The sequence below is a fragment of the Pinus tabuliformis genome, chromosome 6 (assembly GCF_031772625.1).
Source record: "Pinus tabuliformis cultivar Carrire ecotype Pingquan chromosome 6, CPIR1, whole genome shotgun sequence".
Lineage (NCBI taxonomy): Eukaryota > Viridiplantae > Streptophyta > Pinopsida > Pinales > Pinaceae > Pinus > Pinus tabuliformis.
In genome coordinates, this window is record NC_142292.1 from 1,341,499,538 (window position 1) to 1,341,512,556 (window position 13,019).

General features: G+C 42.2%; 1 protein-coding gene across 1 annotated transcript in view; it reads right to left on the reverse strand.

The window, feature by feature from the left end:
- The window catches only part of LOC149263557 (uncharacterized), a 174,923-nt gene that overhangs the window by 63,710 nt on the left and 98,194 nt on the right, over nt 1-13,019 (reverse strand). The gene's annotated exons all lie outside the window — the stretch shown is intronic.

The window sequence follows — 13,019 nt, forward strand, 5'->3', positions numbered from 1 at the left end:
GGAGAAGTGTAGGGCCTAGAGAAAGAGAAAAGTAAGCATGTAGGGCGAAGAGGTGTTAGTCCCAAAGAAAAGTGTGTAGGTTGGTATGAAATGTATTGAAACAAGTTTCTCAACCAACAAGCGAAGACATGTGCAATTAATCACCTGACATATTAAGTTGGCTTGACAAGAAGCATTCATCACATACCACCAAAATACTAGAGTGGCTAAAATATTATGCCTCTCAGACCCATGCGGTGCAAGATGTAATGCAACATCTAAATACAATGTGAACAATATGAATCAAGGTTGTTATTTCCATTGCATTGATTTTTTTTGCAGTGGTGAGATCAATAGATAAGGGCTAGATGTTTTTGGAAGTCAAGGTTGAACACAAGATATAACCTACATTTATCTCTGCCAAAACATTCAATCGCCACATACTGCAACAACAATGCATATATTATGTGTTGTGTCCCACCTGCAATGCTTGTGGTGTGAGGTTCAATTCTGATAAGCTCTCTAAAGAGTACAAACATGTCAAAAGTCTTACTTTTTTGGGCACTAAAATTTTCATAAATCAACTGAATATGTTGCATCTAATTTTTTTAAAATATATGATTATATTGCATCTAATTTAGTCATAGAATTAATATTTTGTGCATTAATTTTGTAAAATCTATTATACAATTTCCATAGATCACTAAGAGATTCAATCTATAAATCTTAAAATTTCAGAATGTATTTTCATGCCAATGTTATATTTGGCAGTGCATATTGAATATATTCATGTCAATGGTTATATTTTTCTCTCACATTGCTAAACTTTGTTATGCTAAATCCACTCCTCCAATATGATAGGAAATTTAATTAATAAGACATTGCATACTAATAATATTTGCCCTTACAATAAGTTGAAGGTTGGAGTTGCAATAGTTGTTTACATGCATGTATTATACATGTAAGTTGTATTAGAATTTGTAGTTGCTTGATTGAAACACTAGTTCTTATTAGGTAGTCAGGAATGAAAACACTAGTCCCAATTTAGTAGCTAATAAGGCAAGAAGTCAAGCTCGAGCACCACAACATTTAAATGTGAGTGAAACATGATGCATATATAATAAGACATTTTGATTGATATCTTAAAGGAGATGGGGAAAATATAATTCTTATAAAGCTCATCTAAATAGAACTAAAGGAGAGATCGAGCTACTTCACTATGGTGCATACTCACTGAAAAAGGACTAGACCATAGGTGTTTGTGAGTAGATAAAATGAGTTCATAATTAATAAATCAAAAACATTAGTAAATCAAAGGGTGTGCATATTTCACTAGAAATGTTGACCATAAAGAAGCTATGGATGTATTTGATTAGGATATGACTTGGATTACATGTTCTTCCTTGGGCTCCTAGATAGGTCATTTGCAAGGTAGATATCATTGCAATTGTTCTGATACTATACAAAAATGTAGGAGTATAGTATGCTAGGGTAAAGACATCAACAAAATATTAAGTAATGAATTGAGTTTTAGTAGTTACACATCTCTTCTATTGCAAGGAAAAAAAAAGAGAACAAATGAGGTGAGGATTTCAACCTTAGAAGAACAATTGATGTGAGGCATGTCACAACCATGAAAATTCAACAACTTAAACACTAAAATTTATTTATTTACATCTCTAATGTCTAAAAAATAAAAAAAAAATAATGAGAGCATGAGTAGAAATGAAGGAGACATCTTATTCTAGGTGTTTTTTGCAACTAGTTTGTGTCTAAGAAAAGCCCCCAAGGGTAGTTTTACTTGGTCTCTTAGGTCAGAAACATAACTAACAATAGTAGAGGTTTAAACAAGACAAATCCTGGGTGGAGGAACCATGGTTGCATTTGAATAATCTCTTAGTGCCACAAATGAACTTGGCATTTAAGGCTCTAATTTTTTTAGAAATTGTGAACTAAAATTTTGAATGATCTATCACTTTTACGTTGAACTCTTTGTTCATTTTTTGAAACTATAAGGCTTTCAATTTTTCTCCTCTCATATTGAAGGTTTTCTTTTATATGTGGTAGAAACTGCAAGGATTTTAGGTTTTATCCTCTCATTCTTTTAACATGAAAACAATGAAATATTTATGTTAAGTAGGTCATGCAACCATTGATTCCTCTTACATAAGTTGTTGATCTACATAATCATAAGAAATGATTACTCCAACGGCTACATCAATACTTCATCCACTGTTATAAGTTAAGCTGTCACATTGATCTCCATAAAGTAAGATGGGATGGAAAGGAGGTGAATTGGGATGAGGAGATTTGGTAGTGTTCATGGCAAATCTACCTATGAAATTAGAAGTTTATTTCTTAAAGGACAAAGTAATGGCTTCATGCAGCTACTGAATGAGAGGACATTCCACTATTGCATAGAGGTAATAATTAAATTTAACAATTTATCTAACCTCTAGATGGATCCATGCATAATCAAACTTCTCAATGCCTCCATTGTTTAGGAAAATACAAGCATTGACTATTCTGTTAACACGTTAACATGCATCAGTTGTTACTTTATAACAACCTTTAGGCAACATGAGGCATCGACCATTGTGTTAAAATGTTAACAAACATAGACATAGAATATTGTGTTTTGTATTAATGAACCAACCATTTATCCTATAAAATAAATTATGTTTTTTTCTTTTTTTAAACAATTTCATTGTTTGACAATTTCTAGGAAAAAATCCCTTCACCCAAGGGTAATTAGTTGCATCAATCATATTTAACCAATAAATAAAACATATAAAAAATTTCAAAATTCATAAAATGTTTACAACAAATTAAAAAAACAAGTGAAAAACAAACATTCCAACAAAATTAGACTAGCACAATCACATTTACTAATGTGGTTGATATAGGTCGATCCACCTCATTTCATATGCCACTTAGCATACAAAAGGTGGACAATGTCATCGATTGACATACATTAACCACATTAGTAAATTTGGTTGTACTAGTTACAGTTGACATTTGTGTGGTGGATTCATTGACCATGGTTGATGAGTGTTGATGAGGTTGGCTATGGTTTAGCTTACATTAAAGTTAATGGTAATGTTAAAATGTGGAGTGAGGTCACGGTGTTGAAATGTGGCAACAAGAATATTCCAATTTTTATTTGTCCTTGAATTAAAATCGAGAATTAAAATTCGAATTTATTCTCACCAGCTATTTGAAAAATATTTAATTAATTCATCTTGAGTTAATTAGTTGGAGAAATTCAAACATGAAGTCTTTTTGAAGTCACACAACAGTTATCTGTTTGATTGAGGAAGTTATCCCTTAATTAAGGAGATAAGGATGAGTTGTATTTGAGTTGTAATTAGTTAGCTCAATTAACTGAGTTAAGTCCAGTTAAATTAGTTCCAAATAGTTTGTGGAACTAATTGTGAGTTTAGTCAGTTAAGACATGCATGCATGAAACTAGTGTACTCCAGATAACTGAATATTCTCTCATAAATAACTCATGCATGTCAGTTCAGACAAAGACCCAGTTGAGATTAGAGGCAGGGACAATGTACTACTAGTTACAAGAATTTTCCTATAAGAAAATCTCTTGCATGTAGAAGGAATTCATTCCTTGAGAATTGCGCAGTTTTACAGTGTGTTGGAGCAGTGTCTGAGATCAGTGTCACACAAGGTTACTGGTGGGCTCCAGTATTGTAGCAATAATGCTACAACTCCTGGGGCTTCCTATCTCTAATTTTATCAACCCGGTAGTTCGTACAAACTTGGAAGCGACGGTGCTGTATGCACAAGTACTAGCTCTTGTCGCAGCTGTCACTTGGTCAGCTGGCACAAGTCCGCTAGGGCTCAAGCCAACTTCTATATGCTCTCAGAAGAAGCTTTCTAAATGATGGACGAAGGCTATCTCAAAGGAAATTAATCTACTTTGCAAAAATGAACTGAAAGCCAACCAAAACATGGAAACCCTAGTAAACCCTAATCTGACTAGCTTAATCTCTATGATGCAATGGTGGGAGTGCAAATGTCTAAGAATGATGCCATTACTGCTAGTGATATGAAATGCATGAACTTAAACTACTTCCATTGAAAAGAACATTGTTTTTGTATTTTTGCTTAAGTGGTTGGAGTGATTACGGTTTTGTTTCTTATTAGGGTTTGGCTGTGCAGAGGTGGTGCGAAGGGAGAGAAAGCTTGGGAAAGGTCAGGAGGGCTAGGAGAGGTCCCAGGGGATCCCTAGCATCAGTCCACAGAAGTCCACAACGTTCAGGTGCTCGGCAACCGAGTTTGCAGGCTTCTACAGGATGTCTGCAGGGGATCCTACAGGAAACTCAGGAATTCTACAGGAAGTCTGCTAACTTCTACAGGATGTTCTACCGTGGGAGTTTTGGGTGATGGTGAAGTGATGGAGCGGTATGGGTGGATAGGTAAGATGGAGATGGAGCTTGTGATGGCTCAGGGGCAGAGAAATAAGATGGAGAAAGAGTGCACGAAGTTGGTTGGTGGATAGAAGGATGGAAGCAACGAAAGGTCAAGAAAATGGAGCTACGTGGGCAATGGAAGAGTTGGAAGGTAAACGAGCTGAACAGAGGTCGAGTAGGTGGCTTTAGGCGTGGTTAGGAAGAAGAAGAAGGAAATGGAATGATACTGAGCAGTGTAAATAAAACAAATTGCTTATGTCTTGCACCAAAAACGAGAATCCATTAACCTGTGCTACCTGTGCTATTAAACCAATGAACAGCAATGTAAATCGTGAAGAGAAGTCGTGCATGGAATTGTAATGAAGAAGTATGGCTCAAGATCAGAGTGCATGGATGGTTCTATGATTAAAATGACTGTGTTGCAGCTTGCAAAAAAGTAGAAAAGACTGCGTTTTTTTGGTGGTTGGTACAGACTGCACCCCAATCTCTAAACAGAGATGGCAGTGAAGGCACTATCAACCTTTTCTTGGAGCTCCAATGAATTACAATCCTCCTATTCTAATCTAAGCAACTGAAAGCGATTTAACCATAAGCTAGTCCTACTCAATCTCATTAAAGAAATCAAATCAGCAGACTGTGTTCTTGAAATGCATGTCAAAACAAAGAAACAAAGTGCTGAAAAGAAAGGCAAATAACACTACAAAGAAGAGGAGGTCTATTGCTCTCAGGTTGGGCCCTAACCTGAGAGCTATAGCTCCCTTAAAAGCTCAGAATTAGATCCAAATCTGCTTGCCTTTATTCATAATCAAGAGTCTAATGTCATGCCAAAACTGGCTTACAAAAACAAGCACCGAGCTGTAGCTCGTGCTCAGAAATTACAATATGAGTTCAAAAGTTCAAAAAGCTCCTATCAAAGGCTACGGCCTTCATATTTATACACAATGAAGATCAATCTGGCTTCCTTCATTCGTGGAGCTTGGCTGTCCAACTAAAAGTCAAATTGCTGATCCTGTAGAATCCGTTGGCTGCCTTTAAGCTCGGTGGGGAGAGCTGTTGGAGCTCGGAGTTAAGGTGAAAATTACGAGGAAGGTCATCAAGACTGTGGACAACCTCCCTATGAACCCGCAATGTCACCTTTGCTGTCTCCTTGTCTCCATTTGCATGGTCTTTTGCTCTCTTTAATGCCAAAAACCTGAAATCATCATGTATTAGCCACATAGATATAATGCCTGCCCTTCTTCCTACAAATAACACGAATATACTAAGAAATGAATGCATAAGTGATAAAAGATGAATGGTTGAGCAAGGTAAGTAGGCCAAATGAGCCCAAATTGTACCAAAAATTGGGGCTCATCATCACCCCCCAGCTAAAATATTTGCTCATCCTTGAGCAACTTTGCTCCAGCTCCTTGTCCTTGGCCGAGAACTAGGGCCCGGCACATGCTCTTCCTTTCCTGTTCTTGGTGGCCCTGCCTCTTCTGCCCCTGGCGGTGACGAGGGTGGCGCTTCTTCCCTCTTTCCTGTTTCCTTGAGCCGGGCTTCGGAAGCCGATTGGCCTATCCTTCGTGTCCAGGCAGTTATTTTTGGGCTTCCCCTCTCGGGGGTGGCCGATGTTTTAGAGGGGGATCTCTCACTGGGTGAAGTAGGGACACCCCCTAAAATGGCTTGGCTGCTGGGTGGAGGCTGCGGCTTGCCCGTTTTTATTCTCTTACTTCTCCTAGCTTCAAAAGGTAGAGGGATCTCCCTCTCTCTCTTCTCCTTTGGCTTTGGAGGTGTACTGAGGGCGGCCAGCGCAGCTGCTGCCTCCTTTTCGAGAATGCCAGCCTTCTCTTTCTTGCGTTTTGCTTTCCCAGGGCTCCCTGTAGAGGGCCCCTTCCTTTCTGATTTCGGGCTTCCTGTAGAAGACCCTGCTTTACCCACTTTCGAGCCTTCTGTAGAAGACCCTTTCTTTACCAATTTTGGGCTTCCTGTAGAAGACCCTGTTTTCGCCAATTTCGGGCTTCCTGTAGAAGCCCCTGTTTTGGTAATTTTCGGGCTTCCTGTAGAAGCCCCTTTTTCAATGATTTTCGGGCTTCCTGTAGAAGGCCCTTTTACTGTTTTCGGGCTTCCTGTAGAAGCCTGTTTCTGCTTTCCTGTAGACACAGGTGTCGCCACCTTGGCTTGCTTTGCTGCATGGGTTTTGCTTTTTGGTTGGGTTGCGGGTGCTGATGAGGTACTTGGGCTGATGTGGACCATCTCAGCTTTGTTCGTTCTGCTCTGCAACCTCTTTTCTCTTGCTGACAAGATGGGTGTGTCACCCTTTTCTTTGTCATCCTTTTTCTCATGCTTCTTCTTTTGTTCTTTCTTCTGCACTGTGGTCGGGGTCTTCTGGCCTGTTTCCTTCTTTCCCTCGGCCACTGATTCTTTTTCCTCACTGCTGGAGGAACCACTTTCTTCAGCCAGCATCCTTATGTCTCCGTCTCTTGTCAAATTTCTGAATGATTCCCATGAGAGGGGAACCTTATATGAATGAAGCGCATCCTCCACAAGAAGTTTGATCAACCCATGGTGGGCTACCTGATCTGGTATGCCTTCTTTTAACTTTGTGGCACACTCAATTAGAGACTGTAGCAGGAAATAAGGAATGCTCAGTTTCTCTTCTACAGGAAGATCAATCCGGTGCCTCAATTCAGTGAGCAACCGAAAGTGATACGCGTACACGATGCTAAAACGGCCTTCACAGGTTATATACTTCATGATTTGCAGGCTAACTTCATTCCATGGTGGCAGCAAGCTGGTTCTTCGCACCCCATTTTTGTCCTCCGAGAATTCCTCCTCAGGTGGAAAGAATTCTTTCTTGGCCTGCTGGCTCAACTTCCTTTCTTCCTTATCCCATGGCAAACCCATTGGAAGTTCAGTAATTCGACTGATATATTGCGGGGTGAGCTTGAGGCTTAGGCCTCTGAAGTTCACTGTGGCCAGTGTCTTGGATTTCGGCCTCAGAGCCTGCAAAAATTCTTCTGCCACTTCATCGTCGTAACCCTGTAATTTGTCACAAAAAGATATCCATTGAACCCATGTGAAGAGCTCCACCACCTCCTGGTTTTCCCTTAACTTGGTTGAATCAGTGGGTTCTCGTCTAATAAACCCACCCGGCATGATAAAACAGTTTCCTTAACCAGAGGTGGTGATTGTGGAAGAAATTTGGTCTACTGAGACAGAGCGTAGGATTACGCTTCTGTCATGCACATAATCCACAAAACTTATCCCTGAGGAACTTAACACAGTTTAATTACCCTGACATCCTGTAGAATGACAGTATAGGCACAGCAGACAACAATTTCACCACTTTTCTATGACCAGACTGTGGACGACGATTCTGCCACCTTTAAAAACCAGTTGCATGAAGAGTTCAGGGTTACCTTTTTAATCTGCCACCTTTTTACGTGAGGCACCCGCCTTCCTGTAGAAACTGCGTTCCTGTAGAAACAGCGTTCCTGTAGAAGCAGCGCGCGATTTTCGGGAAAGACTGCAGTTGGTCTGCGCTCTGGGTGTGCTTCACAAGCGTTCTGATAGCCAAAGGCTCGGCGTATCGAACTGCAGAAAGATCAGGATAGCCACTCGAGTTCAAAACGGTGGTTGATAAATGCATGAGGGCAATCTAGCCGATTAGATTTTGAATCGGCGGAATCCGTGGCGCGGGGGTGAGCTGTCCCCGCCGGACCGTTGGGCGACGTCATCCCATCATTCAACTGCGCGTTCACTTGCTGCCGCATCAATTCCCGCAGATCTGCCGCCGCCTCTTCTGTTAAACTCGTTTTTTTTTCCGACGGGATTGCTCTCACGTGCGTGCTGCCCATTCTTTTTGTCATGGCCGCCACCCAAACATCCAACTAGACCCTTAACTGGCCGACGTGGCCGGCCAAATGGCCATACGGCCGCTCAACCCATTCACCTTTACACTTTGCAATCAATTCAAAGTAAAATTCATGCAATCTGATGGAAGGAAGGGTCGAGACACTTACCTGCGCGGCTGCACACGATGTTTCGGTTTTTTGGACGCTGATGAGTGGATTTACCTGCTGCTGGCGAACTTACACAGGCCTGGAGGTTCATGTTTACAGGCTGCCGACGATGGATTGGATGCTTTGGCTGCATGCGCCCGCGTTACATTGCATATGGCCGGCGCTGTGAATGGTATCCACTCTAGCGGGCTTAACTGTTATAGGACTCCCGCGGGATGTCTTGTAACAGTTCTTCCTCCTTGGGTGCATGCTGCCCGACGAAGGATCTGGCCTCACGATCACGCTCCCGGAGCTTCTGGATGACTGGGATGAATATGGTGTGAGATCTCCAGCATTTTTTCATTTAAAATTTGCTTTTCCTTGAGAACTCATCGATCTTCTTTGCTGGTGCAGGTAACTTTGTTGCATGTCGACAAGGATGGCAGGACGAGGTGACAACAATGTGCACGGGAGATAACAATAGCTTGCATGCGTCCAAACCGATCCTCAGTCATTAGATCTTCTCATAACATGGATTCTGGACCGTCCTGGGCTTCTACAGGAAGTTTCCTGTAGAAATACAGAGCTTCCTGTAGAAAGGTTGCGTTTCCTGTAGAGAGTCTGCACCTTCCTGTAGAAAATCTGCATCTTCCTGTAGAAAATCTGCGTCTTCCTGTAGAAGACTCAAGCTGTAATAAAATTGCACATACCTTGGAGAAAATGAGTATTCTTGGAGGAGGTGCTGGTGAGGTCTCCTGACAGCATGATAAGGATCCTGAGCTCTGAGTTGAGAGGCTTCCTCTCCTCCATAGAACACCTGCAACCTGCATGCAATTTTACATAATGAATCTGCTGACCTTGTTTTTTTTTTTTTTTTTTTTTTTTCCTTTTTTTTCTTTTTTTCTCTTTTTTTTGAAAGATAACAGGGGCGCCTCATTGAGGTTTTCACCCTTGCCATCTGCCTTAAGCGCCTCAAAGAGGTTTTCACTCAAGGATCTTTTTCCAATCTCTTTTTTTTTTTTTTTTTGAAAGACAATAGGGGCGCCTCAATGAGGTTTTCACCCCTACCATCTGCCTTGGGCGCCTCAGAAAGGTTTTCACCCAAGGATCTTTATTATTTATTTATTTTTATTTTTTTTTTTTTTTTTAGATTCTTCAGGGTATGCCCAAAGCAGAGGCAGAACCCTTCTCTATGACCAATACTGCCTTCTCCATAGTTTTGATGAACTCTTGTCTTGAGAGAGGCTTCCTGTAGATCTTCAATCGATGCCCATTGACAAGCATGGGGATGGCTTCCTCATCAATGGTCTGAATAAGAACAGATCCATTGTCATGACATTTTTCCACTGAATATGGCCCTAGCCATCTGGTTCTCAGCTTCCCCTTGAAATCTTTGTATCTGGAGTCATACAACAAAGCCCAATCTTGAAATTGCTTGTCATGGAGATGTTGGTCATGCCACACCTTTCTCTGAAGTTGAACCACTTCTGAGTGAAGGAGGGCCTGCATTCGGTGCTCATCCAGTCCATTCAGCTGCAATAACCTTTCTTGTTGTGCATGGCTGAGATCTAGGTCCAGCTGAGCTGCCATCCTCAACGTGTTGTATTCAAATTCAATGGACAACAAAGCTTTCTTCCCATAGACCAGCTCATAAGGTGTGAAGCCGGTGGTGGTCTTCCAAGTGGTGTTGTAGGCCCATGTGGCTTCAACCAGGCGATCTGCCCAGTCCTTTCTGTTGCTGCTCACCACCTTAGTCAAGATCCCTTCTAATGCTCTATTGGTGACTTCCACCTGCCCATTTGCTTGAGGGTGATAGGGGGTGGAAGTCCTATGCTTGATCCTGTGATGAGCTAGTAGATCTTCAACCAGGTTGGAGGTGAACTGGCTCCCTTGATCGGTGACCAGCTCTCTTGGATAGCCAAACTTATAGAAGATGTTTTCTCTTAGGAACTCGGCCACCTTTTCTTCTGTTGCTGCTTTGATTGCTTTGGTCTCTGCCCACTTTGTCAGGTAGTCAGTGCACACAATGATGTAAGACCTTTGCCTCGAAGGAGGGTTGATTGGGCCCACAAAGTCCATACCCCACTTCTCAAATGGCTCAAGAGTCACCTGAGGTTGGAGAGGCATCTCATCCCTTTGGGTCGGTTTCCCCATTCTTTGGCATTGGTCACACTGGCTGACATATCTTCTGACATCTTGATGAAGTGTGGGCCAATAGTAGCCTGCCTGCAGGATTTTGAAGGCAGTTCTCTTTGCTGCAAAATGTCCTCCACAAGGCCCATCATGACAGGTGAGGAGGATATCAAAGACTTCCTCCTCCCTTACACAACGCCTTAAGATCTGATCGGGGCCAAGCTTGAACAGATTGCCCCCGATCCAAGTAAATGAGGCACTTTTTCTGATGATTTTGCTCTTCTCTCTTGAAGATAGGTGCGGAGGGAACTGTGCTGAAACAAGGTAGTTTGCTATATCAGCAAACCATGGAGAGAGTACTGAAATAGCAAACAGATGTTCATCGGGCATCTGGTCATCCACTGTTCCATCCTCATCTGCAGACAAATCCAATCTAGATAAAAAGTCAGCAACAACATTTTCTCTACCTGGTTTGTCAACAATGGTCAAATCAAACTGCTGCAATAAAAGTAACCATCTAATAATACGAGCATTCACATCTGGTTTATTCATTAAATATCTAATTGCAGCATGGTCTGTATGTACAAAGGTTTGATAGCCAGTGATATAATGTCGGAACTTGTTCAGTGCATGGACCACAGCCAAGAATTATTTCTCGGTTACAGTGTAATTCAGCTCAGCTTTGGACAAGTTTTTGCTAACAAAGTAAATGGCATATGGAAGTTTTTGCTCAACTTGTCCTAAAGCTACACCTATGGCTTTGTTCGAGGCATCAGTGTGGATGTGGAAAGGTAGGGCCCAGTTTGGACCTCTCAGGATTGGGGCTGACACCAACTTGTCCTTCAATTCATTCAAAGCCCTCTGACAATCGTCAGTCCATTTAAACTCCACATCTTTTGCCAACAGGCCAAACAATGGCGAGGCTAGCTTGCTGAAGTCTTTAATGAATCTCCGGTAATATCCTGCTAATCCCAAGAAACTCCGAACATCCCTTACCTTTTGAGGAGGTGGAACCTTCTTGATGAGAGCAATTTTGTTAGGATCCACCTGTAACCCTTGGCAAGAAATGGTATGGCCTAGCACGGTCCCTTCAGTCATTAGGAATTCACATTTTTCAGGACTAAGGGACAAGTTCATCTCAATGCATTTGGTTAGGACTTTTCTCAGATTGGACAATGCTTCCTGGAAGTTGGCCCCATAAGGAGTAAAGTCATCCATATAGATTTCCACTGCATCATGGACCAACTCCGAGAAGATGCTTAAGACAGCTCTCTGGAAGGTAGCAGGAGCATTGCATAGCCCAAAGGGAAGGACTCGGTAGGCAAAGGTGCCCCAAGGACAAGTGAAGGTGGTCTTATCTTGGTCTTCCGGGCTGATTTGGATTTGGTTGTACCCGCTAAACCCATCCAGGAAAGAGAAGAACTTCTTTCCTGCCAGTCCATCCAACACTTGATCTATGAAAGGTAGAGGGAAATGGTCTTTCTTGGTAGCTTTGTTCAGTTCTCGGTAGTCCACACAGATTCTCCATTTCCCATTTTTCTTGGGAACCAACACCAGAGGGGACACCCATTCACTATCTGAGATGGGGTAGATGAATCCGGCATCCAACAGTTTTTGCAATTCTTCCTTGACAATGTCCTTAAGGGCTGGATTCATTCTCCTCTGGGGTTGCCTAACCAGCTTACAATCCTCTTTGATGTATATGTGATGGGTACAGACCGAAGGATGGACTCCTTTCATCTCCTTATAGCTCCAAGCAAAAGCATCTAGGTGACTGGCCAACAGGCTACACAACTCCTTTTCCTGGGAAGGAGATAGGGAGGAGCTGATCTTTAACGTTCTCTCAGGGCCGAACTCCACAGTCTTGACTCTGGGAGTGACAGGGTTGGTTGTACAAAGATCCACTAAGGTGCTAGCTTGGGCATCCTCCACCAATTTCTCTAAGGATAGTGCACTGGAAGGTGGATTCTGGATCAAGGTCTCGATCAAGTCATCCTCGGTTGGGGGGTCTCTTCTAGTGGTATCTAGGGTGCACAGAGGTGCTGAGTACACCTCGTCTTCCTCTCCTTCCTCCAACCAGAGTGGTAAGTCATGCTCTAAGGAGGGTTGGGCAGGAGGGTATAGGACTAGCTGCTTGGACATAGGACCATTTTTGATGGTCATATTTCCTGCACGGCAACTTATGTAAGCATCTGCAGTGGCTAACCAAGGTCTTCCCAAAATGAGAGGATATCCAGTAAGCTTTGCCTTGGGTTGCAGAACCAAGAAATCTGCAGGGTATTCCCAAGAGTCGATAGAGACCAAGACATCCTCCACAATCCCTTCGGGAGTCACAGTGGAGCGATCTGCTAATTGCAGTACTGTCGAGGTCTTCCTCAAGGAACCCTGAAGATTGAGTTTGAGCATGGTATCCCTGGTCATCACATTAATGGCAGCCCCCAGATCAATCAAGGTGTGTGGTATGATGGTGCCATTGATGTGGACATCTACTACA